This window comes from Crocodylus siamensis, chromosome 4 (genome assembly GCF_052110815.1).
Source record: "Crocodylus siamensis isolate JL-2025a chromosome 4, ASM5211081v1, whole genome shotgun sequence".
Taxonomy (NCBI): Eukaryota; Metazoa; Chordata; order Crocodylia; family Crocodylidae; genus Crocodylus; species Crocodylus siamensis.
The window spans coordinates 188,931,334-188,958,783 of NC_143398.1; the positions used below are offsets into that span (position 1 = coordinate 188,931,334).

Sequence of the window (27,450 nt, forward strand, 5' to 3'; positions counted from 1 at the left end):
TTGTGGGGTTTTGGGCATATTTTGATGAAAACAGCAGGCATGGGAAACTGCACCTCAGGCTAAGCTAAACTCATGACATGTGTGACTTTGTGTTAAGGCTCAGTGGGGTAAAAACTGCAGAAATGGCAGCCCCTGTTTTCACCCTCACAACTCCACTGCAACCAGTTAGCCTCAGGTCTCTCAAAGATCTTACAGGTCTGGGATTTCCCCAGCCAGGACTGTGCAATGGCTGGAGGTTCAGGTGCCTCCTGTTCCTACCCACATTTTACCAGGGAGGCTTGTGGTCCTAGCATTTCTTGGGGCTGCAGTGCCACTGGCAGTCCCATCCAGGCCTTCATACCCTGGCAAGGTGCAGTTTAGGTCATGCCCAGAATGATGTCAGGCCTTCTCTACCCCGTATAGCACCAGCCCTTACACCTCCAAGTTCTTCCTGATGTTTTTCCCCTGCTGGCTGGTGAGAAACTAAACTGCTGACTCCAGGTCTGAAAGTGGGGCATTAAATGGCCACCCTAACCTGCCACATACATCACCCCTTGTTTGGGTATGAGGGAGGCCTGCCAGATTTCAGGCAGAACAGTGCAGGGGTTTCTGTGAAACTGCACCTCAAACTGCTGAAAGTAAAACTCGTGTCTTGTGTGTTAAGGGGTGTAGGTTGTAGCTGTGTTGGTCTAAGGACATAGCCCAGACAAGGTTCTTAGGGGCAATCTAATATCTTTTATTAGACCAGTGAAATAGTTGGAGAAAGTCTTTTTTTGCAAGCTTTCAACTCTAAAAACCTTTTCTCAGGCTGACGAAGCATCTAGCTGGTGTGTGTGTGTGTTCTTCCTGGGTGGAAGTAATAGTAAAGAAGCCAGAGGCTGGCATGCAATGCAGGCAAGAAAGCCAGTCAGTGAAAATGGAAATGGAGGTGTCGAGGGGTGAGGGACAGGCTGGGGGCGGGAAGGGGGATATAGCAGGTAAAATTGGAGAGGCACTTGGGGAGTCAGATGTCTGGCAGGCTGTAGTATGTCATAAATCCAATGTCTATATTGAATCCATGAGTTTCTTTATCTAGGAGGTTGATAAAGTGAAGTTCATAGGCCCGTCTGTGAAAAGTGGTTTGTAAATTCAAACAAGCACCGAACCTCACTAACCTCATTATGAGCGGGTTGTGGTTGCTAATTCTGTCTTCCTTTGCACTCGTCTGCCATGACTTGAATTGAAAGATAACAAAAGGGATTCAGTGCTATTGCCCCGCACAGAGTTAGTAAAGCCACCCTGGTAGTGATCTCTCACACCTTAGCTTCATTGCCCAGCAGGAGATTTGGTCAACAGCAAGAGCCTCGCTAGTTACCTCACTAGCAAGGGAAACCCAGGCTGCCGATAAGGAAACGGGCGCCAGGTTCCTCAACAATACATCATAGTTGTTACAGTCCTGGGAACTAATTTCCTCATTAGCATGGCGCCTTCTCTATGCCTTCAATTTATGCTTTGTGCTGTGAGCAGACCCGGTTCATCAATCTCCTAGATACAGAAACTCATGGACTCAATACAGACATTGGATTTATGATGCACTACAACCTGCCTGACATCCGACTTCCCAGGTAGCAGCAGGTGCCTCTCCACTTTTACCTACTACATCCCCCTTCCCCACTACCCCAGCCTGTCTCTCACCCCCTGACTCCTCCATTTTCATTTTCACTGACTGGCTTTCTTGCCTGCATTGCATGCCAGCCTCTATTACTTCCACCCAGGAAGAGCACACACACCAACTAGATGATTCCTCAGCCTGATGAAGGGTTTTTAGAGCAAAAAGCTTGCAAAGAAGAGCTCACTTGGAACCTCATAATTCCACTTCAACTAGCAAGCCTCAGGCCTGTCAAGGTGGTTCTGGCCTTTCCCTAGGCAGGACTATGCGTGCGGTGGATGGAGGTTATGGCACCTCATACCTGCTTTTCACCAGGGAGATCCTCGGTCCTGGCATTTCCTGGGACTGCCGCACCACTGGCAGTCCCACCAAGCCTCCTGACCCTGGCAGGGTGCAGTTTTAGTGGTCATGCCCAGCACCTGGGGCCGCCTCCTTCCTCATAGCCCCAAGCCATACCTGCAATTTTATCCTGGCCTGCGAGCTCAGTGGGGACATGTTCTTCACCTGCTGGCTGGCAGTGTAGTGAGTGCCACCTCCAACTCAGAGAGCAGGGCATTACATGGTTTAAAAGGGGAAAAAAGGGAAATAGGTATTGACAGAGTGAGGAGGGTGGCACTCTGTCTGCAAGTGGAGCTTGGGAAACCCCAGAAGCACAGCCAGCTGCTCCACCAAACCAGGATCCAAGGAGGTTCATTGGGGTGTCACAACATCCCCAGCAATGTTAAACACCCTCTCTCTTGGAACACTGGTCTGTGGACAGGGCAGGTGTTCCTGGGCAACTGTGGCCAGCTCCTGCCATATCTAGCTGTGGGTTGCCCAATAGTGAAAGAGGTGTCAGTCCAGTGGCTCCACATTCTTGGTGATATAGGTAGCCACCGAAGCCTCAGTGCTACCTGCCCGAGACTGGGGTCTGGTGCGTCTGGACCCCAACATTGTAGCCATACCTTTGGCCCACATGACAGTGGCTGGCATGAGGGAGACTGGCTGGTGCTGGTGCTGGGAGTGCTGGCATGGGAGAGTGGATCTTCCTCTTCCACATCCCCTCACCTCTGCCCTTCTGCCTCCCTGACTCTATTCATCTGCATCTCTCTGCAGTGATTGAGGGTTTTGGTACTGCCAGTGCACATGCTCCCCTTCACCATTGGGTCGCATATGCTCACCAGCACATGGAGGTACTGGACTACAAGGGATCCAGCCGTTTCCTCATGCCCTCTTTCAGCTGTCTCACCAGTGCCTGCATGTCTGGTGATAGTGACCTGCCCCAGCCAGGAACATTGATCCCCTGGAACTTCTCCAGTTCCCTCACTATGGGGATGACCTAGCTAAGAAGGGCATTACCGGCGATGAGGGTCTTGGGGGCCTTGAGGAATAGCTTGAGGACCACCAAGATGTAGGAGATGCTATCCCACTCCACTTCATTAAGGGGGCCGCTGAGCCCAATCTCCCTGAACAAGGACATCTCATGGATGGCCTTCTGTTGCTCCACCTGCCTTTCAAGCATCAGGTATATGGAATTCCACCGAGTCTCCACATTTTGCATGATTTTGTGCTGTGGGATGCTCAGCTCTGCCTGTTTCTCCCAAAGCATCTTGCCTCCCTTGATGCTGTGGTGGAAGTAGCCCACCACCTTCCTGCATTTTGAAATCAGCTGGGTGGTACTGATGGAGCCATCACTCACAGCTCTGTCCCTCTCCAATGCATCTCTAACTATCAGGTGCAGCTTATGTGCCACACAGCGAATGCCAACAAAGTTGGCATCACAGACTGCCTTGACTATATTGGATACATTGTCAGTGACCATGAAGTTGCGGGTGAGGTTTCCCTGCCCAACAAGCCATCCCTGCACCATGCAGTTCATGGCCACTATTGCTGTCTGGGATTCATCCATCACCTCAGCTTGAAGTAGAGCCCACCGACAGCCTGACTGATTGCACTAGTGGCCCGTGAAGGAGAGGCATGATCTCCACCCCAGCTGCATCAGATTTCAGAGGTGAAGTGCAAGGCTACCTTTCGCCCTGCCTTGAGCAACTCCTCCCTCAAGTACTCCCTGCATACTTTGTACAGGGAAAGCACCACCATCCTGCTAAAGGTGGTGTGTGCAGACACTTCATAGGATGGGGCCATGAGCACCATGATCTGCCTGACCCTAACTGCTCAACTAAGAAGGGCTGGACATCCAGAGCAAGCATCTCCCCAAAGTTCTGGGTGACCTCACTCGCCCTTGCAATGTTCCTCCCCCCCACAACGCCTCTTTGTCTGTGACTTTCCCCCACTGCTCCAGGGTGGCCTGCCTCTGGTTCATGGGGATGGAGACTTTGGAGCAAGATGGGGACTTCCCTTTGGGCATGCCCCCACTGGTGCCAGGCTGAGAAGGAACAAGGGCAATTGGGTGCTGCCTCCTGAAATGCAGCAGCATCCCTGTCAAGGTGAAGTGTTTCATCTCCTTGCCCTGGCTGATCTGCCTTGGGGTCATCTGCCACCTCAAAATGATCCCACACTATACTAACCACCTGCTTCTGGGTTGAGGGTGGGGATCCTGCCTTATCCCCCTCAGACACAACAACAGAAAGAGCTGACTGAGTTGAGCCACTTACTTCCATTACCTCAACCTCTGAGGTGCTGTCTGGAGAAGCAGACATGGCTCTAAGGGAACTTGGAGGTATATGGAGCATAAATTCAAATCCCCCCTTGTTCAGCAGAATTTCTTTAGCTAGGGAACTCAGGTCCCCTGCTTCCAGATCCTGCTCCTCCTTTGGCACTGGGAGGCTTATGCTGGGAAATAAAATTGGGGTGGAGGTGACTGTCATTCTGCTGCTGGTGGCTATTTCTGGTGTTAGGGAAGGTGGTTCAGGTACAGGGACAGGTACTGCTCCCACATCTGCTGGCAGCTCTAGCTCTCCCCCTACTCCCTCTAGCCCCTCTCCCTCCTCTGCCAGAAGACCTGGCACCTGTCGTTCCAGCATGCTACTTATTAATATTTCCTGTGCTGGAAAATGTCTCTGTGTGTGTGTGCAGCTGTAATATGCCTTCTTTGTGTGTAAATAACTAATAATATATCTTCTCTGATTACTGTATGTGTCTGAATTCTTCTCTGTTGTGTTTACTGTATGTGTATGGAATTAATAATATGAATATCTCTTCTTCTCCTCTGTGTATGTGTGTGAGTGTGTGTAATGTATGTGCTTTACTGCACACTGATGGATCATACTGCCAGGAAAAATACAGCTTTCTTTCTAAAAAATGTGTGTGGGGGGGTGAAACAAAACAAGAACAAAAAAGAGGTTTTTGAGGCAGGAAAAAGTTGAATTGGATAAGGATAAGTTAAGGGACTTTAGGCAAGGGTAGTTAGTAAGCTGTACTCAATTCTTTCCAAGAACAGAAACTAGTGGGAGACTGATTAGGAAACCAAAACAGTCCAGTACCTTTCAGACACTGTTGCTCAGGCAAAAACAGCTCATGAAAGAGACAGAAAAGCTTATATGCTGTTTCTGTGTTCCTCCCCTAGAGCATTGTGATTGGAAGGGGACTCAGGGAAAGATCACGGTCACTGGCCAGCTACATATTTCTCCCCTGCTCCCCCTCCCTCTTCTCAGTTTCTGTTCCCCTCAAAGACTGCCTCCTGAATCTTTTTCTGAATCTTTTCTGAATCGATTTGGAGGCTCTGAATTGATTTGGAGGGGTGGTGGGGTTCCCTCTTGATTCAGATTTGGGGATTCGGCTTCCAAATTGGGCTGAATCTTTTCCAAATTGAACTGGCAACTGAAGCTTTGCACACCTCTAACAAAAAATTCATATGGAATCATTAGAGATAATATTATAATCTTGAAATGTCTAATATTTGGATCTGTTATATACAAGATAAAATGTATGTGAAAGCACCCAGTATAGCAGTTAATGTAGAACATGATCTGTGGTAATAGTTATTCCAGAGACTACAAACTAAACATTTTATCCCCAGACAAAGTGTATTGGTTTGGACATCTATAATACTGGGATAAATCCTAAAAGGTTCACAACATAAGGAATACTAACAATTTATCCCAGGATATTGCAGAGTGTCTCAGAATGGTTATTCTGGGATTTCATCATTGAGTCAATGGTATAAAAGTATTGCATTGCAGTTCATTCAGCTGCCAATCCCAAAATTAGTGTTGTTTATTCTGAGAAGACTATTCAATCTCCTTAAGTACAGTGGAAATCTTACTTCCGTAGCCTAATTACACATTTCACAGCGTTCAAAAAAAGTCTTTTGTTTAGAAAGTGTTCAAAGCCCTATTTACATGTTTTCATAACACATTTTAACCTTATTACAAGTAGCAATATCTTAAAGTATTTGCTAACTGTCGTATCTTTTATTATGACCGCATTTTAGAAACAGCCACAGGAATAAAAAAATACAACCAAAAATAATGCTCTACCTGAATCCTTGGCTACAGACATCATAGTTGTCCCAGGATAAATCATTTTATCCCAGGGCAAATAATTTTTTCAGATGTCTATATTCATTTTCCTCAGACAAACTTTGAAAAGGCTCATGGGATAAGAAGTGCTGACATTTTATCCCATAATATAGGCAAAGTGCATCTGAGTGGTTGTTCTAGGATTGTATCATTGATGCATAAATGGTTATTTATGTTCTTTTTTCACCTTTCTTTTTTGAATATGTAATAACATGAAATTGAAGTAAGCCAATGTGGTAGTTTTCAGCCATTAGAAAATAGTAGGAATATTTATGGAGCCTCTTTCTATCAAGCTCTGCTTAGATCCCTTTAATTTAACAATAAAAACAGCAGGTGGTTATGATCCACTGCAACCTTTTTATATTACCCTGGTTGAGAATCTATGATCTAAAGGCTTTCCTGCATAATCACAAACAGTTAAAACTGCACCTTTTAGCTTAGAGACAACAATTTTGTGGGTGATATCTTTTATTGGACAAACAGCATGGCTGGGATAGATTTAGACAAGTTTTTGAATGCTATGAAGATGGTCACCTGAAGAAACATGGTTGTTTGAATCAAGTTGATCTTTCTTTGGTAATCAACAATACCTCATTGTATTGTAGTAGTTGGTACTAGTGGCAATTTAATTTGAAATCATGTTTGATCTCTGCCCAGTGCATGGGTGGGTATGTGCGTGCATGCATGCATGTGTGTATACATATACATATATATTTTCACATTCTCATATTGTGGGGGGGGGGTGTCTGTATACTGCGTTGTTTTCATACCACAAGATTTTTGAGGTATGAAAATATAAATCTATATTATAAAAAAGCTTTTATTTTAGTCAGGTTAATAATTAGAAAAATTATTATTTATATTTTAAGGTGGTGTACATATGATCACAATAGGAAAACTGATTATCTTAAACATCATTTAGGACTGTGCACAGGAATAAGTATTTATCTCTATAGATCAGACTGCATAAAATAAATTTACCCATTATACTCAGAGAAACGTCAACTATTGAACTGGATAAATCAATACAACAAAGCACTATATGTGACAAAAATGAAAAATAAACTTCTGAACAGGCACAATGGGAGGAACTTCAGTGAGGCAGAATTTACCATTTTTAGTAATGCTTTATGGGAAAGGTGCAATTTTTCCTTGAGACTTGAAAATTAGAGTTAATTTTTAATAAGATAAACTTTTTTCTGTCTTATATATTATGTAAATTGTTTCTGAGATCACATTCTCTTCCTTTCATTGCAAACAGAGAATACATCATGTGTATGTGTTTCTTTCTTTGCATTTGACAAGAAAACAAAGGGATATTAATTGATAGCAACAAGCAGTTTACAGCTAAGGGACTCTTCTGTATTATTTAATATAGAAAATCATAAATATGTTTTAAAAAGAAATGATGAGTAATACATACTTGTCATGAGTCATTACTTACCAGAGAACAGTAATGAATTTTAAACAGATTCTCTGAAAAGAATTGCTGATAAATTATTAACTCAGAGCAATAGTTTGGATTAGGGCTGTATTGTTCATAGGATGACCTGCATAGACATCTCTCTTAGCAGTATTTTAATTCACATTTACCTTTATGTAGTTCATATTTATTGTTGTTAGGTCATAGAATCACAGGATAATAGACAAGTAGGGCTGGAAGGGACCTCACAAGGTCATCTATCCAACCCGCAGCTACAGGGAAGATCATCCCCAACTAAACCACCCCAGCCAAGTGTCTGTCCTACATGATCTTAAAGGCTTCCAAGGATGGAGATTCCATAATTTCTCTAGTATGTTATAATGCTTGACTACCCTCATAGACTCTAAATTTTTGCTAGGATTACAATAAATTACAATATGGCTGAGATTTTAAAAAGCATGCAAATGATTTAGGAACGCTTTGAGTTTTATATATTCATTTAAAAAAAAGAAATTCCACCCTTTACAGTAAACAGACATGGTTCTTTAGGTAAATGTGATATCTTTTACAATATTCAATTACCTGCGAGTGCATACTTCTCACAAGATAACCACTCCCTCTCTCCAGTCTTTAAATTCTAATCCTCAAAGGAAATTTGCAAAACACCTTTTGTAGATGAGCCTATGAACTTCATTTCATAAATCTACTGGAAACAAAAAATCATGGCTTAAATGTAGACACTGGATTTATGGCACATTATAACCTGCCTGCCATTTGATGACCCCGGATAGCTTGTCTACATTCTTCTATCACCAGTTCAACATTCCCTCTTTTTCCTCCCGCACTTGCTATCTCATATTCATTGTCTTCCACCCCTCTGATCCTCACTGCCAGGCGTTTGCATTTTCACAGACTTGCATTTTGGCTTCTATTCTACCTAGAAGAGCAAGCAATTCATCAGCAGACTCCTGAAATGCCTGAAGAAGGGTGTTTGTGCTTGAAAACTTGCAAAGAATATTTTTTCCAGCCATTCAGTTGGTCTAATAAAAGATATCACATCTACCCAAAGAACCTTGTTTGCGTATGTCCTTAGACCAACACACTACAATCAACAACACTTTACAGGACTGTTTCTTCTGAAAGTATGACTGTTAGACCCCAACTCCATGCGGCGCCCAATGATTAGGGAGACAATGATTCAATTGCCCCTGGATCCTGTTATTCATTAGCCAGAACAAAGCAGAGAGCAAACATCAACACATATCACTCACAACAGCTTTATTCAGAATGGAGACAGCTTCAGACAAGGGTCCCAAAAAAACAACAAACTGGGGACCTGCAGTGAACAATAGTTTTTTCCCACATTTATACACTTCGGTTTATGCTCATTAACATTCATTCCACCTGTGTCCCTCCTCTTGTTTCACCCATTTCTCCTCCTATCTCAAGCTGCACCTCTTCATTAGCATGGGATTGCCTATGCATTTTACTCATTTACTGTCTTTTTGCTATAAGCGCATGTCTAAGACCTTGACTTCTTTTCTTTGGTCAATGGGTGGACTTTGACCAAAACCTGGAAGCTTCTGGAGTCTTCCTCACCAATCACCATTCACCTTTGCATATGTTCATCTTGGATTCTGTTAGCAATTATGTGTTGTTTTTCACATTCCAGTCTGTTTTTCTGTCTCAGGTTGTACCATCTTCCACTCTCTTTGGGCCCCTGTATCTTAGTTCGTTTCTCACTGTAGCTGGTTCACAGCACACACACTTAATTGCTGCTTTTTTCCAGAAAAATGGTTGACACAGTTAAGATGGGTATTTAGCACAAGCAAATGACTGGCTTAGCTATTATTCTGTCTTGTGGTCAGCAGCTCTGCTAGGCCACAGGTCTTGTCTTTATTCATCTGCAAATCCAGTTTCTCCCTAAGATCCAAATATAGTCACCCTAACAACTGCTATAGGTTAATGTTCTCTCAGAGTTTCTCTTTAATGTGGACAAGGCCTGACCCATATCCTAATCCAAGGCAATTCAATGGAAAGCCTCCTTGTTTTGCAGAATTATTGCATGTAATATGCCAGTTGATTTGGCATTTAGTTTACCTCCATCCATATTCATGACAAAGTGATTATCTTTCAGAAGTCTCAAAATGATGTTAACAAATCATTGTTACTTGTCTTTGCTTACTCCTCCCAAAATAAATTCCTACAGGGGTGTAACAAAGCAGCTGGGTTCCCAGGATAGTGGGGACTTTCAGCTGTCAACACGCCACCAGTGAGATTGCATGGCTGCAGCAGCAGCAGTTATTTTCCCTCCTCCTCCCTTCCCAAAAGTGAGACTGGGGTCTGCTGCCTTGGTTGCCCTACCCTAGTTATACTACTGAATTCTTAGATAAAATATCCCTTGGTATGTTTTGTGTTTAGAGATCACAAAGAGAGAAAGATATGATCAGAAAGCCTTTCTGTGTAAACCCTCTCACAATTTCATCTGACTCCAAATAGGTTTGACTTTTCCTTCATCCTCTGTGAGTGAAGCATGGGGCTTATTTTCAAAATTCAAACCCACAGGATTGTATGGTTTTAAAATGTGGTCCATCTGCTATATGGATGCATTTCAGTGGTAGTTGAAGAAATTGCTTGAATTTCTGACTTTCCTTACTTGGCAGGGTAAATTTGTACATCTATCTTGGTAAAGAATTTCAACACACTTGGAATGAAATACAGCAATACATGATTCTAGTTTTAGAGATGGGTGGCAGCAATGAAAATTTGATCTGGATTTCAACATTCTCAGTTTAAAATTTAGTGATATTTGGATACCCTGCTTTGAGCTTATTTCTAATTATTTTTATTTAGATTTTTGCTAATTAGCAAGTTTGCTGATGACACTGAGCTGAGTGGAGTTGCAGAAATTCTGGAGGACAGCACTAGGATTCAGAATTACTTGGAATGACTAGATCAATGGTTCGCAGTCAGTCAGATAAGATTCAACAAGGACAAGTGCAAAGTCCTTCACTTGGGATAAAATTATTGTATGCGCTATAATTGCACAATACAGACTGGGGAATGACTAGCTAGGCTCCAGTATTGCAGAGAAGGACCTGTGGGGTACAGTAGTCTATAAGCTACATATGAACCAAAGGCTGCTCATGTTGCTAAAAAGACCAACAGTATACTGGGTTGTATTCACAGGACTGTCACTTACAAATAAAGGAAAGTGATTCTCCTACTCCACTCAACACTGGTGAGGCCTCACCTGGAGTACTGTATCCACATTTTTGTGTCCCACACTTCAGAAATGATGTGAGATGATTGGAAAGAGTTCAATACAGAGTGACAAAAAATGACTAGGGGTCTGGGAAGCAACACTGCTATGAGAAAAGATAAACTAGGCTTATTTAGTCTGGAGCAGAGAGGCATGAGTGGGGATTGGATAGCAGTCTTCAAATACCTGAAGAGTTAGTAGAGAGATGATGGAAATGTGGTTTTCTCTGTGGCTGTCAGGGACAGAAGTAGGAACAATAGCCTCAAATTGCAACAAAGGAAATTTACATTGGTTAGGAGGAACTTGGTCAACCATTGGAACAAAGCTACCTAGAGAAACTGTAGAATCTCCATCTTCAGAAATTGTTAAAAGCTGTTTGGACAGATATTTGACTGGGATTGTATAGCCAGGAATGATTGTGCCTTGAGCAGGGGACTGTACTAGATGACCTTATGAGGTCCCTTCCACCTCTACTTTCCTATGGTACTATGATCTTAAGGAAGTTGGACCATGAGTTCACAGATTAAATTGTTTTAAGCCTAATCATATTAGCTTTTTGTGGTTCAGTTTTATGCAACACACTACTTTCAGTCTGCTTAATGGTTCAGTGGCTTCCTTAATGTTTTTTTCTTTGTAAAACAATAAACAATGTGCAAATGTAGGGCAAAGAGCTGAAACAGAACCCTGTAGAATTGTCTTCTATATTTCTAATATTCTTTTATATACTTCCATTAATTCTCAAATTTTAGAACAAAACTACTCTCTAATTATCCTTTTCTATCATTTATCAGCTCTTCTGGTAGCACTAAAATAACCTCCATTATCATTTAAATGGTAGTTACTCTACAGAAGTAAGGCTGCTAAAGTGTGTAAAACTTTTTCACTTAGCTAGGCAACATTCTGAGAAGCTAAGTTCCTAATGATAAAATTGTATGGCTTTAATTTAAAAATGATAAATTGTCATTTGATAAATTTTAAATGCATACTATTTTATAATATTATAAAATTAGTATACTTTCTCCCAAACATTATAACTTCCTCCCAAATACTTAAAGCCTTAATGCAAGAATTAAACATTTTAAGGCTTCATGGTTTACTTTTTTTTTTTTAAACATGTTACTATCAGAAAGGATAATACTTAAATAGAATTCCTACAACCTCTCCACCTTTTTATTATTAAAATTCAGTAGAAAACATTCAGCTATGTTTCAAAGGCTGTTTTTCCTTTATTACTCATTGGCAGGAATAACAACATGGAAATATTCAAGTATTTTGTCTACTTACTACCAACTCCCCTAGACTAAAGAATTTTATAGCAGAGAAGGGTACAATGGTATCTACATTTTGGCTTGAAAGCAAACTCCCCTGGAGTAGTTTTACAGGGTTTCTGGAATATATCCAGGGTGGGTTCTGCCTTCATAACCTTCCCTCTGGGCATCTTAGATCATGCCAATTCATTCTTTTATTGTTAGTGCAACAGGATCTTGCTGTCTAGGTTAATATCCGAGATAATTTTATGAAAGGGTTGACTTGGCAGGTTTATTGCATCTCAGAGGGAAGGGAGTCTCAGAGGTTCTGATATATACAGCTGGCATTTGGAGGTGATGGTTTGTAAATGGCCTAAATAAAATGTGCAATGACCTGAATATGTTCCTTTATATAATAATAGTGGCTTTCCAAATGTGTTTTGTGGTAAAAATTTAGGATGGTTTTCATACAGTGACAAATTCACCTCTTATCTGTGTTCCAGCCAACTTCTGTGAACTGTAAACCTGTGGGAAATGATTCTAATCAGCTTTGGTATAGAACTAAAACAGGGTCATACATGGCACAGATGGGGGGAGGGAAGTGGGATGAGCTTATGCACCTCTGATTTTAAGGCTCAGTAGAGCAATTATGAAGCTTGTCCCAATTAGAAGTTTTCAGGATTTTTTTTCAGCTAAGTGGTTTTCTTTGGTAAGAAAATATTGATTCATTAAAACAGAAACATTTTGTGGAAATGGAATAGTTTTGATGAACCTTTCATCATTGTTCTTAGGTACAAGACTGAACTTCTTGTCAAAAAGTAGATTGATTTATGCATACACCTATACACAGAGCCATCTCCATAACAGTCATTAGTTGGGGCACTCGAGTAGTGTGGTAGACACCCAGTCCCAAGTCCCTCCTTTGCATGATACAGGGGAGGTTCTGGACTCCCGTTATCTATTGTGAAGTGTTGTTGCAGCTCTTCCACAAAATAATGAAAATGCATTAGGACCATATAATTCTACTTTGATGTCAGTATTTTGTGAATGTGTCTATGTGTAATACATATGAAGGAATGTACACATGTGTATACATTAAGCATATGTGCATATGTAAAAACATGCCAAGAGGATATTAGGGGTCAAATAGAGTAAGACACATTAAATGATATTTTAAAATATGATGACTAAAGCAAATTAGTATATGCAAATATATAGGGCTGCATGGATGTACATGATCCTTCTTCCACTGCTGAACCCATAAATGATATAGCAGCAAAGCGCTTTGCTATGAGTGCACCTTTACACAAATCTATCTCCTGGCTGTGGCCTGAACTCTTAAGCCTGCCATCACTTGCTGTTGCTGGAATGCTAAGCAGAGAGTTTGTAAAACCCTTGCTGCTGGCTACCTGTGGAACCCAGAATGCTTCCCACCACATAGCAAATCCTTTATTTTAAAATGAATTAAGTCTGGCTTCAAGAAGTAAATGTTATAAAGGTAGGAAGTGGTAGAGTAGAATAAAAAATGCAAAATAGGCCACATTTAGATGAGTGTGGATATGCAGTATGTGGTGCTGCAGACCTGTGTTCCTCACACTCCTACTTTTCAGTGGGGGGGTTTGCTTGACCTTGGAAAGTTCTGGGGTAAGCCCCCCCAATTTAAAAAAAAAAAAAGGGGTGGTATACATGCACAGTCCAAAACCGGAGCCTTGCCAGCTGGAGCCACACTCCAAGTGTCAGCCAGGTTCCCTGCTGCAGATGCACCATGGCTTCAGCTTCCCAAGACCCCCGAGACCCCAGGTATGACTTCTGGGGCCAGCACAGTTGCTGGCCTCAGCCCTAAGTACCCCACCAAGGGTAATCTGCCTTGTGCCAGAGCACATATGGCATGGATGTTCCCAAGGGACAAATAGCAGTGACACACAGTGTGCTGCTGATACTTGTCTCCAAGAAAATGCGTGTTCCCACTTATGAGGATGCAGCCATAATGGTACAGGCAGAGAAAAAAGGTTTTGGCATATCCAGTAGAATTAGGAGAGACTAATTCCCATTCCAGAATCTGCAAAAAAAACTAATGAACTCTCTGATAAGCCAATGCCAAGGTTTTCAAAAATGAAAAATAATTTTAGGTGCTATTTGTAGGCTAAGTGAAAAAAATCAAGGATTAACACTATTTTCTTTAATCCAAATAGAACAACCGGTATGTCTGAAGACATGCATTAGAATAAGCTGGGCATAAATTAGGTGTGGGTTTAAAAACTTAGCATGAATAGATAACACAAAAGTGACTTTGTCACAAAATTTAGGGTATGTGATAAGTATAATAATGTAGTTGACTAATGTAGAGCACAAAACCATGGCTGTGAATCTCAGCTGTTTTAGGGCATTGTTAGGAAGCATGTATAACTAATATCTACAAGTATTAACCCATATAAAGTCATGATGAATCTCAAATAGAAATATGAATGGTATAAAGTGGAGATTAGTATAATGCCACATAAATGAGGCTTCTTGATGTAGTGCTTTTGGGAAAAGAAGAAAATTAAAAAGGTAACTATCTATTAAGCACTACATGTACTTAAGGTTTGTTCCCCCAAAGGAGTGTGTGAGTCATGAATGCTGGTCATTTTGCATTGCTTTCCTCTCCTTCTCCGTGTAACAATTTCACTGTTTACGTGGACTTGAGAAAAACAAAGTTCTGATATGTCAGTGTATTTTACCTGTGCCTCTCAGAGTCCTTAATCCCCAAATTAATCTATATTATCTTAACCCTATCAGGTAATACAACTATGGTAATTAACTCCAATTAATATTAATAGCCCAAATTGTCAAAATGAATGAATGAGGCCACACTTCGTCAGGTTGCCAATTTGCTACCTTAAATGGGCTTGATTTTGAATAAGTGGTAAATATCTGCTTTCCAAAAATCAGGCCTATGCAAACAAGTGAGGTACCCAAAATTGTCAATCACATGTGAACATCTTGGCCCTGAATCTTGTATTATACAAATAGGCAAGCACAAATTGGCAGAAAATTGAACAATTTTAAAGTTTTTGTGATTCCTTTTTTCAAACAAATTCTAAAAATTATTCAGGCCTAGACTATTGAAAGTGAATGCATTTTACTCTCTCTTGATCTTATCTTTATGCAATATATGTATATGAATTTTAAATTTTGCAAGTTTCCATATTTTTCCACAGAATTCAGTAAACATGATTAATCTATTTTACTGTTTGAGGTTAATCAAAAAATACAATTCTGACTTCTAATTAGAACTGAAAAAGTAGTTCCCTACTTGTTCATAAAGATCATTTTTTCCTCCTTTATCACCATAGATTATAAAAGACAAGGAGAGCTTTCAAAGCAATAAGAAGGAGACAATCCTGCCTCAAGTTGCTCATAATTGAACTTAATATTTGAAACTACAACTAAATATATTAAGAGCTTAAAGGCAAATTTGTTTTCAAATTTAATTTTATACAGTAAAGCCCAATAGCTCCCAGAAAAATACATCTATCCCGCTGTCTCTTCAACCTGTTTCCTAATTTTAGCTTCTGGAACTGCATCAAACTTCTTTTTACTAATCATTTCTGCTAACAAGTCAAAAAGGCTAATGCAAGCCTGACATACATGCATATAATAAGCATGTAGGCCATTGTAACAGGTAGCAAAAGCAGTATATACGTATTATGTATGTATATGTGTGTATGTAATTAGAGGATGGGTAAGAATGTAGTGACATTAAGAAACAAAATTCCTATTTAAAACAAAACCCAACAGCTTTAAAAAAGTAAATATATATTAGAAGCTAAAACTAGTAGAAAAATTATTAATGGCATTATAAGGACAAGGAAAAATCTGTGGTCAACAGACTTAAGGAGATTTTAAATATAATAGGAACACAGTCATTTGCATTGGTATGATATAATAGTATTTGTCCATTCCTAGATAAGAATGGTAAAATTGCCAGTAGTATTATAGAAAAGGAAAAAATATTCTCCGAAACTGTTTCTTCCTTTTAGGAAGGAATATTTAAGGAAAAGTTGGATAGAGAATTGGTGTAATTTGGTGAACATGAAATATTTCCCATTCCAAGTATCAGTAGATGATGTTATACAGTTGGGCTGTGCAAACCTTGGGTTTCTGATTCAATTCAGTGGAGATTCAGCCCAATTCGGTTGCCAAATTTCCGAATCCAAATTGAATCAGAAGACCGTTCAATCTCTCCATATCTAACTGGCACCCTCCGAATCGATTCAGAGAGATTTGGAAAGATTTGGAGATTCAGAAATAGACACATCTTTAAATGTTTTTTCTACATACCTCTAGGTAGAAGGTGGCTCATGAATGCTGCAGAGCTAGGGCACATGGGGGGTCCCAATGCAGCATAGGGTGGGGCCCTGTGCACTCTCTGGTGGACCCAGAAGTGCAAGAAAAGTACTTCCAGTCCACCTCCAGGTTTGCCACTGAGCACATGGGCCCTTCCCTCCTCACCCCTCCCTGGTTCCTGTGGGACACTCCATCCACCCCAGCATTGCAACATTCATGAGCTGCGCCTGGTACCTCGAGCTATGTAGAAAAAGCATTTAAAGCTGTGTCTATGTCTTAATTGCTGATTCTCTGAATCAGCATTGAATCTTCAGAACTGGATTCACCTGAATCAAATCAGGGACAGTGATCTGAATCAATTAATCAAATCACTGTCCCTGATTCAAGCTGAATCCAAATTGAAATTGAATAGGACCCATTTCACACACCCCATTATATAGAAACTGCTGAAGCTGGGCATTTTAGAATCTGAAATTAAGAATTTTAAAACAGCTGGACAGGGGAGTCTCTGCTGATTTCCCATAAGTTTGGGGATAATAGAGAAGTTCTAGAAGACTATAGAAATGCTAACATTGTATTAGTATTTAAAAATAGTAAAGAATACTATTGTGGTAGTTCAGCTTGAACCAATCATGGGTCATATATTTAGGCAACTGACATGGTACTAGACATTGTATGATTTGAGTGGGGAGGGGGGAATTCAGTTCAGTGACACTTCCAAAAACTTGAAAAAATATTTGAAGTCAAGCCAAAAAATAGTGTACCAAAAAACTAACTCAATGAAAATAACTTTTTGAAATGATATATCTCTTTATATTTTTTAACCTTTTAACTTTTCTAGAAAGGAAAATTGAAGAAAAATTCTAAATGAAAAGATATTTAAAATAAAAAAAATCAAAATTTTCATGTAAAAATGTGAAAATGACACAAGGTTTGTTTAGTAATATCTTACTGGACCAACTATGTACTTAGGAGAGATGATAGAAAAGTTTTAAATAAAAGATAGTACCAAACAAGCCTTGCTGCTTGCATGCTCCCTGGACTATCACAGTTACAACAACACTATGAATATGCTTCAAAATGAAACATTAACTTGCTTAGAATTGTTTACATTTTTAGTGGAAAAATTAGTGAAACCAACACAAATTTGAAAAATACTTTAGTGTCACCACCTCTGCATTTTTCAGAGGAAAGGAGTTTTAGCATTCCAGTAAAGGTAGAACTTCCATGGCATAATATGTGTGTGCAGAATTATATGCTATTCACTCAATACTTCAGCTAGAATGGAAAAGATGGCCAAAGAAAGAGGTAGAAAAATTCCTATCCACTGCTGATCCTTGGTTTTGGTTTTAGTATACCAATTTACTAGCAGCCAGTGCATATTAGAATTGTTCAAATGTATGCTGTGGGACTTGCACCATACCAACAGTCCTGAGACCATGATAATGGTCCTACTCCTACTCTGAACACAAGGGAAGAATCATTCACAATATTTCTGCACATAATGCACGTAAGTTTTTCTGTATCAAGTTTTATTAAAGCCCAGGATTTTGCTTGCTGTCTTCGCTTTCCTTAGTTAACAACATACTTTCTTTTGAAAACTGAAAAAGTCTGGTATTCAATAAATAATTAAATTTGTAGCGTCTCTCCACACTCCCTTCCCCCCCTCCCCCACTATTTTTATTATGCTTGTGTTATGCTGACATATACATTAAAAGACATTGTACAGTCATCTCCCCAAGGGAAGAGACCTCTTCTGCCTTTTTAACTGGAACACATAACTTGGGGTATATGACATGACACTAAGTATTTCAGTATTAGCACTAAGTTTGGAACAGACACACTTTAGGGCCAGCTTGGACTGGAAAACTGAAAGGTAAGAATCCCTCTCTCCCACTCCAGGCTCCCCTCCTACCTTTCCCACCCAAGGCATTACCTACTTGTGGCTGCCCACACTGTCTGTCCTAGGGGAGCAGGCAGGGAAGAATTAACCTGGCTGCTGCTACTGCTGGGCTGCTGCTTTTCTGGTCTAGAGAGCACTAACAGCCTGGTAGCTGGACAGACAGTTTAACCCTTCCCTGCCTGCTCCCTGGGTAGAGGCAACATGGGTAGCTACAAGTAAGTGGGAGGGGGGAAGAGGGGACTAGTGATTGGGGATCTGGAGTGCTGGGGAGGGCAAGGGAAGGAGGGCAATGTGCCTGATCTAGGCCAGTGGGGGATAGGGGTGAGTGGGATGTTTACACTAAGATGTAGACTACAGTGGCTACACTTTAGTATAAGGAGTGCTTAAAACCAGTTTCAGATGTTAATGTCCAGAAAATCCAGGTGTTAAGAGCTTCAGAAGCCACCCAAAATTACTATGTAACAAGGCCTTGGCAGTATTATGTGTATAATAAGGAATAGTTTAATAGTTCTCCAAGTTAGAAGATTCCAAGATATATATTTTTCATGAACCTCAGTTGCTAAGAAAAGAAAAATTTAGCAATTGCAGTCTTACTGAGGACATTTAGAAAGACAGCTGATATTTCATTTCATGCAAGAGCCAGACCACTGTAGAAAGTGTTGATTCAAAATTTATTCTGAATGTATTCTGAGCCCCATGTCCACAATCACTGCATTATGATACCTTATCTAACCATTCAGAACAACGTTTAAAACATCCATTATAGTGTTAATTAACAATAATCTTTAATTAGTTTTTCAATAGTCAAATATTTGGCCAAATCTCACATAGTCATTGGTATTTTACAGGATACTAGCCAGTAAAGAATTTTTTATGTATTCAAATCCATCTTTTTTCACTAAAGTTAATAGCAAAACTCCTGAATTTCAGTGAGAATGGCCTTGGGGTCTTAATACCCACAAAATCTCTGTGCATCATAGTGAAGAAGGCTGTCATTGTATCCACCCAGATAAGGAAACAGAAACAAGTGAATTCTTTGAGAGCTGGAGACTGTCTCTGCATCTGAAAATAAGACCCACCTTTATTTAGGTGTTGAAATAAAAGTTGAGGTACCCAAATTTGAAAATATTTCTATGTGAAATGTTTAGCATCGTTTACTATGTCTCGTTACAATGTGAATTATCATGTATTCACCTCAGGTTATTTCTTGTATACACCTTGAGCAAGAGCCTGAACTAGATGACCTTGTAAGGTCCCTTCCAGAGCTATTTTCCTATGATCCTATACTGATGTAAATGGGAGGAGAACTGGTCTTAATAAATCAGTAAGAGCCTTAGGAATATCATAAGCTTAAGACCACCTGTGCTGAGTTCAGTGCAAGTCCAGGTGTGGTAGTAATGTCAGCTTTCATATCTCTGTCATGTCCTGATTGTGCGTTGTCTGTGAATCCATTGGGAAACTCATAAAGCAGCCTAAAAGTTATCACCTGATGATAATGACATCCAGAGATTTCCTATCAGCTGGGGATCAGACTAAAGCCCCTGGCTCATGTGCAAGGATAGGTATGATGGGATCTGATGTGTAGTTTCTAATGTCATGCTTCCTGCCATGCTACACATGAATATTAAGGGGTATGATTGTGGAATCAAGCATCAGGTCCCACTATGCTTTATTGCGGGTGCAGGTGGAGCCTGGAATCATGATCCTGGGCTTCCCCTGCACCGGCAAGTAGCAAACTCCAATCAACTGATAGGGCTGCCAGTGGTAGGGGTGCTCCACATACCTCAGTGGCTACAAGCCTAGATCAGCTGATAGGCTCCCAGGTATGCCTGTGAGCCCCAGTCTGGTGACACATTCAGTTAATGGCATGATAGGAACCAGCCACAAAGTTGCTATATGTATTTTGTATGATAACTTTGTGGCCTTTTTCTTCTTTTATGACCCCATTATTAACTGCATTAATGTGAAGCCCGGTGACAGCTGGTTAAAGTGGTTAATTATGTCTTAAGTCCACCCCCCCTCCCCATATCCTGCCTGCCTGCCTGCTTGGGCTGTACAGGGTCCTGGTGCTTCCCTCCCTGGCTGCAGTGTCCCCCAGGACTGCCTGAGCTGGCTGCTGCCTGGTGGGGTACAGGATGCCACTGCTGCTTCAGAGGGAAGCACCAACTGCCCCCTCCCCCCCGACCTCCCTGCAGCCCAGGTACTGCTCCGCCTGCTGGCAGCTCGCTCTCCCCTCCCCGCTGGAGAGGCAGGTAAGTCAGCAAGGTGTGTGTACAACACAAGGGTTTAATCAGCCCTAAATTGAAGTGATGCTTTTAAAAAAACCATCGCTTCAATTTAGGATCCCTGTTTCATCTGTACACCCCTTAGATGCCAAAGTACCACTAGGACATCTAATAGGCAAATAGGATTTAGGCCGTCGCCTTTTTCTGTCATTTTTTTTTTCTTATTTAATAAATGTATACTATAAAATTTATTCATTAGATTAAAAGACATAAATATATGTAAAATCAATCCACAGACGGAGATAGTGAAGTTCAAAAGATGTGACTAATGCTTGAATGTGCAATATGGCATAGTATAACTCTAAAGGTGTTAATAAGGGTAATGTTTAGTAGTCTGCACTGCATAGATGCTCTAATAAATAACATGGAGTTTTGCAGTCCCTCAAGGTTGGTGTAGCTATTTTATCTCTACCTTCAATCCGTTTGCTTTAGACACTTAATTTGGTATGTGATTCTCAGATTTATTTTATATTCATATTATTTAAAGGCCTTGCACCCATTTTATCCTATTTTATTGCTTTTTGAACATTCATGCTTGATATTTGACATGAGTAATGAAAAGTGTTAAAATTCATAAGGTGCTTCATACATATACAGCAAAACTGTTTCTGTGGTAGCAAATGGCAATCTGTGTATAGGGAAGAAAGAATTCTTCCTTATTCCATTCTCACCACCTCTGAGTGCATAGAATTTGCTGAACTAGTCTTCCACTGTCAGCTTAGTTAGCTTTACTATTGTTATTTTTCCAAGGCCCATCGATATCATATACCATTCCCTCAGCAAATTAAAAGGACCTTGGCTGAATTTTTTAATAGTCACTAGTTATTTTGAGTGGATCATCATTGTTTTTGTCTGTCCAAAATGAAACACCTTAAAGGGGTCTGGGTGCTCCTCTGTTGCATCAAACCCCAAATGCATGGCACACAAAAATTACTAGTTACTTTTGTGCAAAGGCTCCTCTCTTGTTTCTTGTAGTCTCCTAAAGGAAACACTTCAAGCTTGGTGAAATAAATGTGCCTGCAAGGCTTACTGTCAAGTTTTCCAGATGAGGAAGAGATCAAAGCCATGAGATTAGGACATGCTGGTTAGAGGGGAAAATTGCAGTTTAACCGTGCTGCTATTTTAAACTTGTCATATTTCAATGTTTATAAAGGTGAACTGAACTCTGATTTATTGTGAAACATCCTGCTTGTAGGATCATACAGTTTAATGAAACAAAGGACATATGAGAGAGCCTGCAAAAGCTGTGAAAAGACTGTATCATACCAATTTATACTTAATTTTACATTTGATTGATTTCATAAGTGGTGGGTTGTATCTCCCTTTCTACTTCCTTCCCTGTTCTTTTTCTCCAAATGATTTTCCTCCCTCTTCACTTCCATCACAGTACTTAGGACACTCAACTACTCTCCCCAAGAAAAGTGTATGCTAGAAAGAAACAGTCACTTAGATGTTCAAAGAGAACATAAAAGGCATACAAATAAGTTAAAAAAAATATTTAAACAATGATTATGTATATCCCCAAATTTTAACCATATTCTAAGTCTTTTTCTTTATCAGATTAAAGCAAAAATTTTAAGAATAATGTTTCAAAACTTAATCTCAGTTGCTCACATGAAATGTGGCATAAAGCAGATGGAAGCTGTACTTGTGAACTGAAAATAAGGTTGGTGAGAGAGGGATCCATTTTTATGCCACTATAACTCTACTGAGTTAATTAGAGTTGAACCTGATGTAAGCTGTTTTGAGATAAGAATCATAGCATCTTAAGAGTAATCAATAAGTACATACACATATTTTGTATTCTACATAGCCAGCTTTATCCATCTCTCTTTCCTTTACACAGTTTTATCTACCTACAACAACAGCAAGACTTGTGGTCTGACAACAAATTCTCATTATCAAAGTCAGAAGTATTGCTATGTAGAAAACTAGTGTATATTTTACACAAATTAAATATAAGTCCTAATCATTAAATCCCACCCAGTATTCCTAGAATACACTAGCACAAAAAACTTTGTGTATTATAATAAATTATTCCTACTCAGTACTGAAGAGGAAAATGACCCATGGAGAAAAGAACCCTTGAGAAATTACTTCATTTTCTGAATTAGCTGCAATTAGCATAGCTCTGACTAGAGGTGGAGGTTATTACAGCAAAAACTCCTAATGTTAAAAGATCAGACACAGAATATTTCTAACTATACAACCAAAAAACCCTTGATGTTGGAGTTCTATTGCCTGAAAGCTTAAGTTCAAAACAACAAAGCAATAAAAGTTATTTATATATACTCTTGAGGTCTAATTAGGCTTAGTATTTCAAATGCATGTGTATATTATCAAGGCAGATATTGTAATGTTTATGGAAATTGACACTTAACTTTGAATTGCTTGCCATTTACATATGCAGATTAGTTAAGCATTTCACTGATAACAGATTTTGGAGAACTAGCAACAATTGTTTATGGTAAAACATAAGTAAACCTGGAAATAAATCTTTAAAAACATAACTGCTTTGTTTGGCTCAGAACTTGCATACTTGGCAGTGAATTGGGGACTTGGATGGCTTTAGGTATTGGGACCCTAACAAAATTCTTTCACTTCTAGTTAACAAGTCTGGACTGGGTTAAAAATTAGATCATTATCCATAGGAAAAAAAGGCCAAAGTTTCAATTGCCATCAGAATGGACTTGTGCTTTCATCCTGAGCAGTTTTCCCTCAAGGGCATAGTTGAGATATGTTAGGTTGTACTAGGACTTTTTTGTATCATTGGCCATACACCATTAAAACTCCACAGACACTATGTATGTCCTCCCAGGGTATGAATGTGAAACTTTTGTTGGCAGCAAAACACTGTATCACCAGATATTAGAAACCTCCTTCTTACTATACTTCCATGGAATCACACACATAGGTCCAGCTGCCCATCTTCCACCTTGCATAGTGTCCCCTTTATGGCCCAGGGTGGCACAAACTGGTTGCAATATTGTTGCAAAGCAAAATGTCCAAATTAAAGTGGGACACCTACCTGGACCTAGAAGGGGAATAGTTAGATGGCATCATTAGAGCTGGCTTCTGTGAGCCCATTTCTGCATCTTTTCAGAGTTGCCATCTTGGCCTGGCCCAGCAGACCATTCGGATAAAGCTCCCAGTGACCACTTGGTATGGAATAGAGAAGATGTACAGATCCTCAGAGAGGTCCAAGTCCAGTGTACTAAAGAGGGTGATGAGATCAGCACAGAGGACACCTATACACATGCAGCAAGGTTGCTCCAATGCATTGTAATTACAGTACATTGGAGCAGACTTGATTAATCTAGTCTGCTGGTGCATGATAATTACTGCTCTCCAGCAGCCTCCAGGATCATGTCCCCACACTGAAAAATACTGGTGGGGGTGCTTTAAAATCAAGCTCATTTGATGAGCTTTAAAGTACCCCGCCACCATTTTTCAGTGTGGGGATGTTAATACATGTGACGCTCTGGGCACTTAAATTAGAGCAGTTCTAAGAGCTGTTCTAATTAAAGTGCTCCCACCCCACTTCCAGAGTACAAAGTGACCATAGCCATGGACAGTCCAAGAAGATATGGAAGAAGGTCTCCTCCTCCTGCCAGAAAAGGCAAGCCACCAACACTGCTAGGTCTAGGTTGTTGCCACTAGATACTGCCTCCAAGTTGTGTCAGGGCAGGCAGCAAAGACACACTGATGTACTTTGACTATCCATGCATACGCTGCCTTCCCAGAAAGGATTTCAAAGCATATCCCACCAACGTTCTTGCTGGGCATGTGGAGGGACACCAGGGTACTGGGCCCATGACTCATTACTGTCCTTGGCAAGAGAAATAAGCAGTGATAGAGGGAGTCTGTTTAACAAAGAAGAGGGAGAGGGAGAGGGAGGAGAAGGCTGTGGTACTGAGGGAGAAGCACAAAGCATTGGTTACCCTCTCATGATGCATCCACACATGCAAGCACATGCACTTGAAGCAGCTCAAATAGAAGCAGTGCAAATTTGAGCCAGGGACTTTTGGTTCAGTGCACGTGCTCAGACATGTAGTTTGTTGTGAAGCAAATTGTGCCACTTGGGGCAAAATAACCCTGCCTGGCTCCTCCCGGATCTTCAGCCGGGGGAACTAGAGCCCGGGGCCGGCACCTTTGCTGTCCCCAGCAGTATAAAAAGCTGCCCTGTCCTGGCCCCAGCAGTATAAAAAGCCACCCTGGCAAGTAGCTCAGGGCTACTAGCTTTCAGGAGCTTCTGGGGCCCAGCCAAATGGTACCTAGGGACACTACCCCTTGTGCCAGCTGGACTGCTGAAGCAGCCCTGAGAGTTTCCTACACCCTCTACCCACTGCAGCAGTCTGGCAGTGGGGGCTGCTGCCTGGCTGTGACCTGCTGTGCACTTGACAGACTCGAATGGGAACTGCAGAGCCAGTAGAGGCACCTGCCACTCTAAGCCAGCTGCCAGTGGACTGCAGTTGCAGGGTTGGCCTTTGTGTGGCACTACTGCCATTTATGCCCCCTGCCTGGCTATCTGGGCAGCTATCACCTGGAAGATCTTTCGGGTGTGGTGGCCTGCTTTGAACTGTCAAAGCATGTCCTCCTGGCCCTATTTGGCCAGGAGGTCAGCTGCAGCCAGATGGATCTAAGGTGTCAGCTCTGAGCAGGCAGGTCCTGCCACTAGCCTCCCTAGCAGGAATTCTGGTGTTCCCTGTTGGAAAACTGAAAAATCCCTGTTAAAAAAAAATCCAAAAGTCACTCTGTTAAATACCACCAAATCCATGTTCCTCCACAAGTAAAGCAAAAGACCACTATAAAGAGCGAGAGAGACAGAGACAGTGATCAGTTGGACAATGTTTTATTGATATATCTTACAGTGTTAAAGCATGTCTTTTATCATAATAATAAAGTGAATTGTAAATACATGTTTCATGAATACATATTTTGCTGCCGTCCCACAGGGCGATGGCCCCCACACAAGGGGTTTGGCCCCAACAGGGGGTTCAGCCTGCAAACAAGGGGTACAGCCTCTCAACACAGGGGCTACCACCTTCCCAACAAGGCCCGCATGCCCCACCCCAGTCCCCCGATTGCTGCCCTACCTGGCCCCACTCCCCACCAGCTGCTGCACCCCCCAATGACTGACCCACCCAGCTCCACCCCTTCTCCCCCAGACCTCCAAATGGCTGCCCCACCCAACCTCACCCCCCCAACTTGCACCCCAGGCCCCCAAGGCTACCCCCATAACCCCAGGTACCATTCCTTTAAAAAAAATAAATAAATAAAAAGAACAGAACAAATGGGAAAAAAGCCTCTGCTTACCTTAGAAGGGGTTGGGGGGGGGGCTCCAGGGGTTCCTGGCAAAGCCCCCCCCAGGCAGCAGAGGGCAGCGGGGGGTGGAGCAGCAGGTCCTGGGCTGGGGCCACTGACAGCAGTTGGTAAGTGCTGGGGGGTTGTTTCTCTAAACTATGAGGTGGGGGGAGGGATGAGGGGGTTTGGGGGGATGGGACTGGCCCAGGAAGGGGTTGGGGGGACCTTGGGGGGCTGGCAGAGGGGCAGCTATGGCAGGGGTCAGGGGCCTGGCGGTGGGAGAAGCCAACCAGGTCAGGGGCCTTGTGGGGGTTGGTGGTGGGAGGAGTCAGCCAGGTCAGGGCCCTTTAGGGGGCTGGTGAGGCAGGGGTTGAAGGGCTCGGGGAGGCTGGCAGGGGGGGAGGGGCTGGCCATGGCAAGGGTTGGGGGCCTTGGGGGGGCTGGCAGGAGATGGACCAGCCAGAGCAGGGATCGGGGGGGCTGGGGTAGTGCATGGGGCCATAGAGGGTCCCCTCCATGGTTCCCTCCGCCCTCCTCTAACCCCCACCCCGCCCCCTTACTCACCAGTACTGGAGCCCTGGTGCTGAAACATATGGCCTGGCCAGCCATGTGTTTTAGCACCAGGGCGAGGGGCCAACCATAGAGATGCTCTGGCAGGCAGAGCATCTCCATGGAGGATCCAGCCTCCGGTTGCCTCAGAGCACGGTCCAGAACTGTGCCCTGTCCCACTTTTTCAAACTTCGTTTTTTTTCGAGCACTGGATATCCAGAGGTCTAATTTTGTCCCTGCACTACAAACTTGCAGTGCAAGGAACATTTTTTCATTCCCACATGTGGCTCTTGCCCCACTTCAAAGGGGTTTGAGGAGGGGCAAGAGGCACATGCGTGTTCATTTAAATGTGCCGTCAGGGTCTATGGAAAGACTATATGCTTTGTTCATCTGTCTGTCTGTTCATTGTTTGCATGTGTATCATTTTGTTTCTGGAGGGATGAATTTGCCCCATGAAAAATAAAGTGCCTGGAAACCTAGAACACGTTGGTGACTGTCCTTGAGAAGGGAGCTAGGTGAGTGACCTGTTTAAGGTATGATACACAGTTTTTTATTTATGGTTCTTAACACTGGCCACTCCTTTGGTCCACTGCAGAAGAGTGAATGGAGAGCAAGTCAGACAAACCCTTTCTACCTATTTCTCACTTCCTTTCTATAGCCATGTAAAGGTCAGGAACATTACACTCAAAACACATTTGGACTAGTTTTTCAGATTTGCTTTTATATTATACAAGGTCACATCAACTAATGTTTATAGTACTTTTACTAATGCCATGGGTGGATTTTTTTAATGCAAAATCCTTTCTGAAAAACAAAGCAAAAAAAAAAAACCTAATGGCCTGAAAAGATCCATCTTTAAATTACTCATTAAATTAATAGACTTATTTCCAAACATTTGTGAATTCTGCAGATGCACTCTTATGCTGCAGTATATTGCAAGGATTTAAGTAAATCTGAAAGGTACTGGGTCATCCAGAACAGGTGTTTAAGACTCATCCTGCCTAATGTTTTCCAGCAGGCATACAGATTGGTTTTATGCAGCATGAAGCAAACTAATAGAT

At 41.7% G+C, this 27,450-nt stretch overlaps 1 long non-coding RNA gene across 1 annotated transcript in view; it reads left to right on the forward strand.

Moving 5' to 3' along the window:
- LOC149867342 (uncharacterized) overlaps positions 1-27,450 on the forward strand; it is a 196,022-nt gene that overhangs the window by 15,835 nt on the left and 152,737 nt on the right. Inside the window, exon 3 of the long non-coding RNA XR_016441624.1 lies at positions 26,827-26,904. This is a non-coding gene — a long non-coding RNA (uncharacterized LOC149867342). The remainder of the gene's footprint in view (positions 1-26,826; positions 26,905-27,450) is intronic.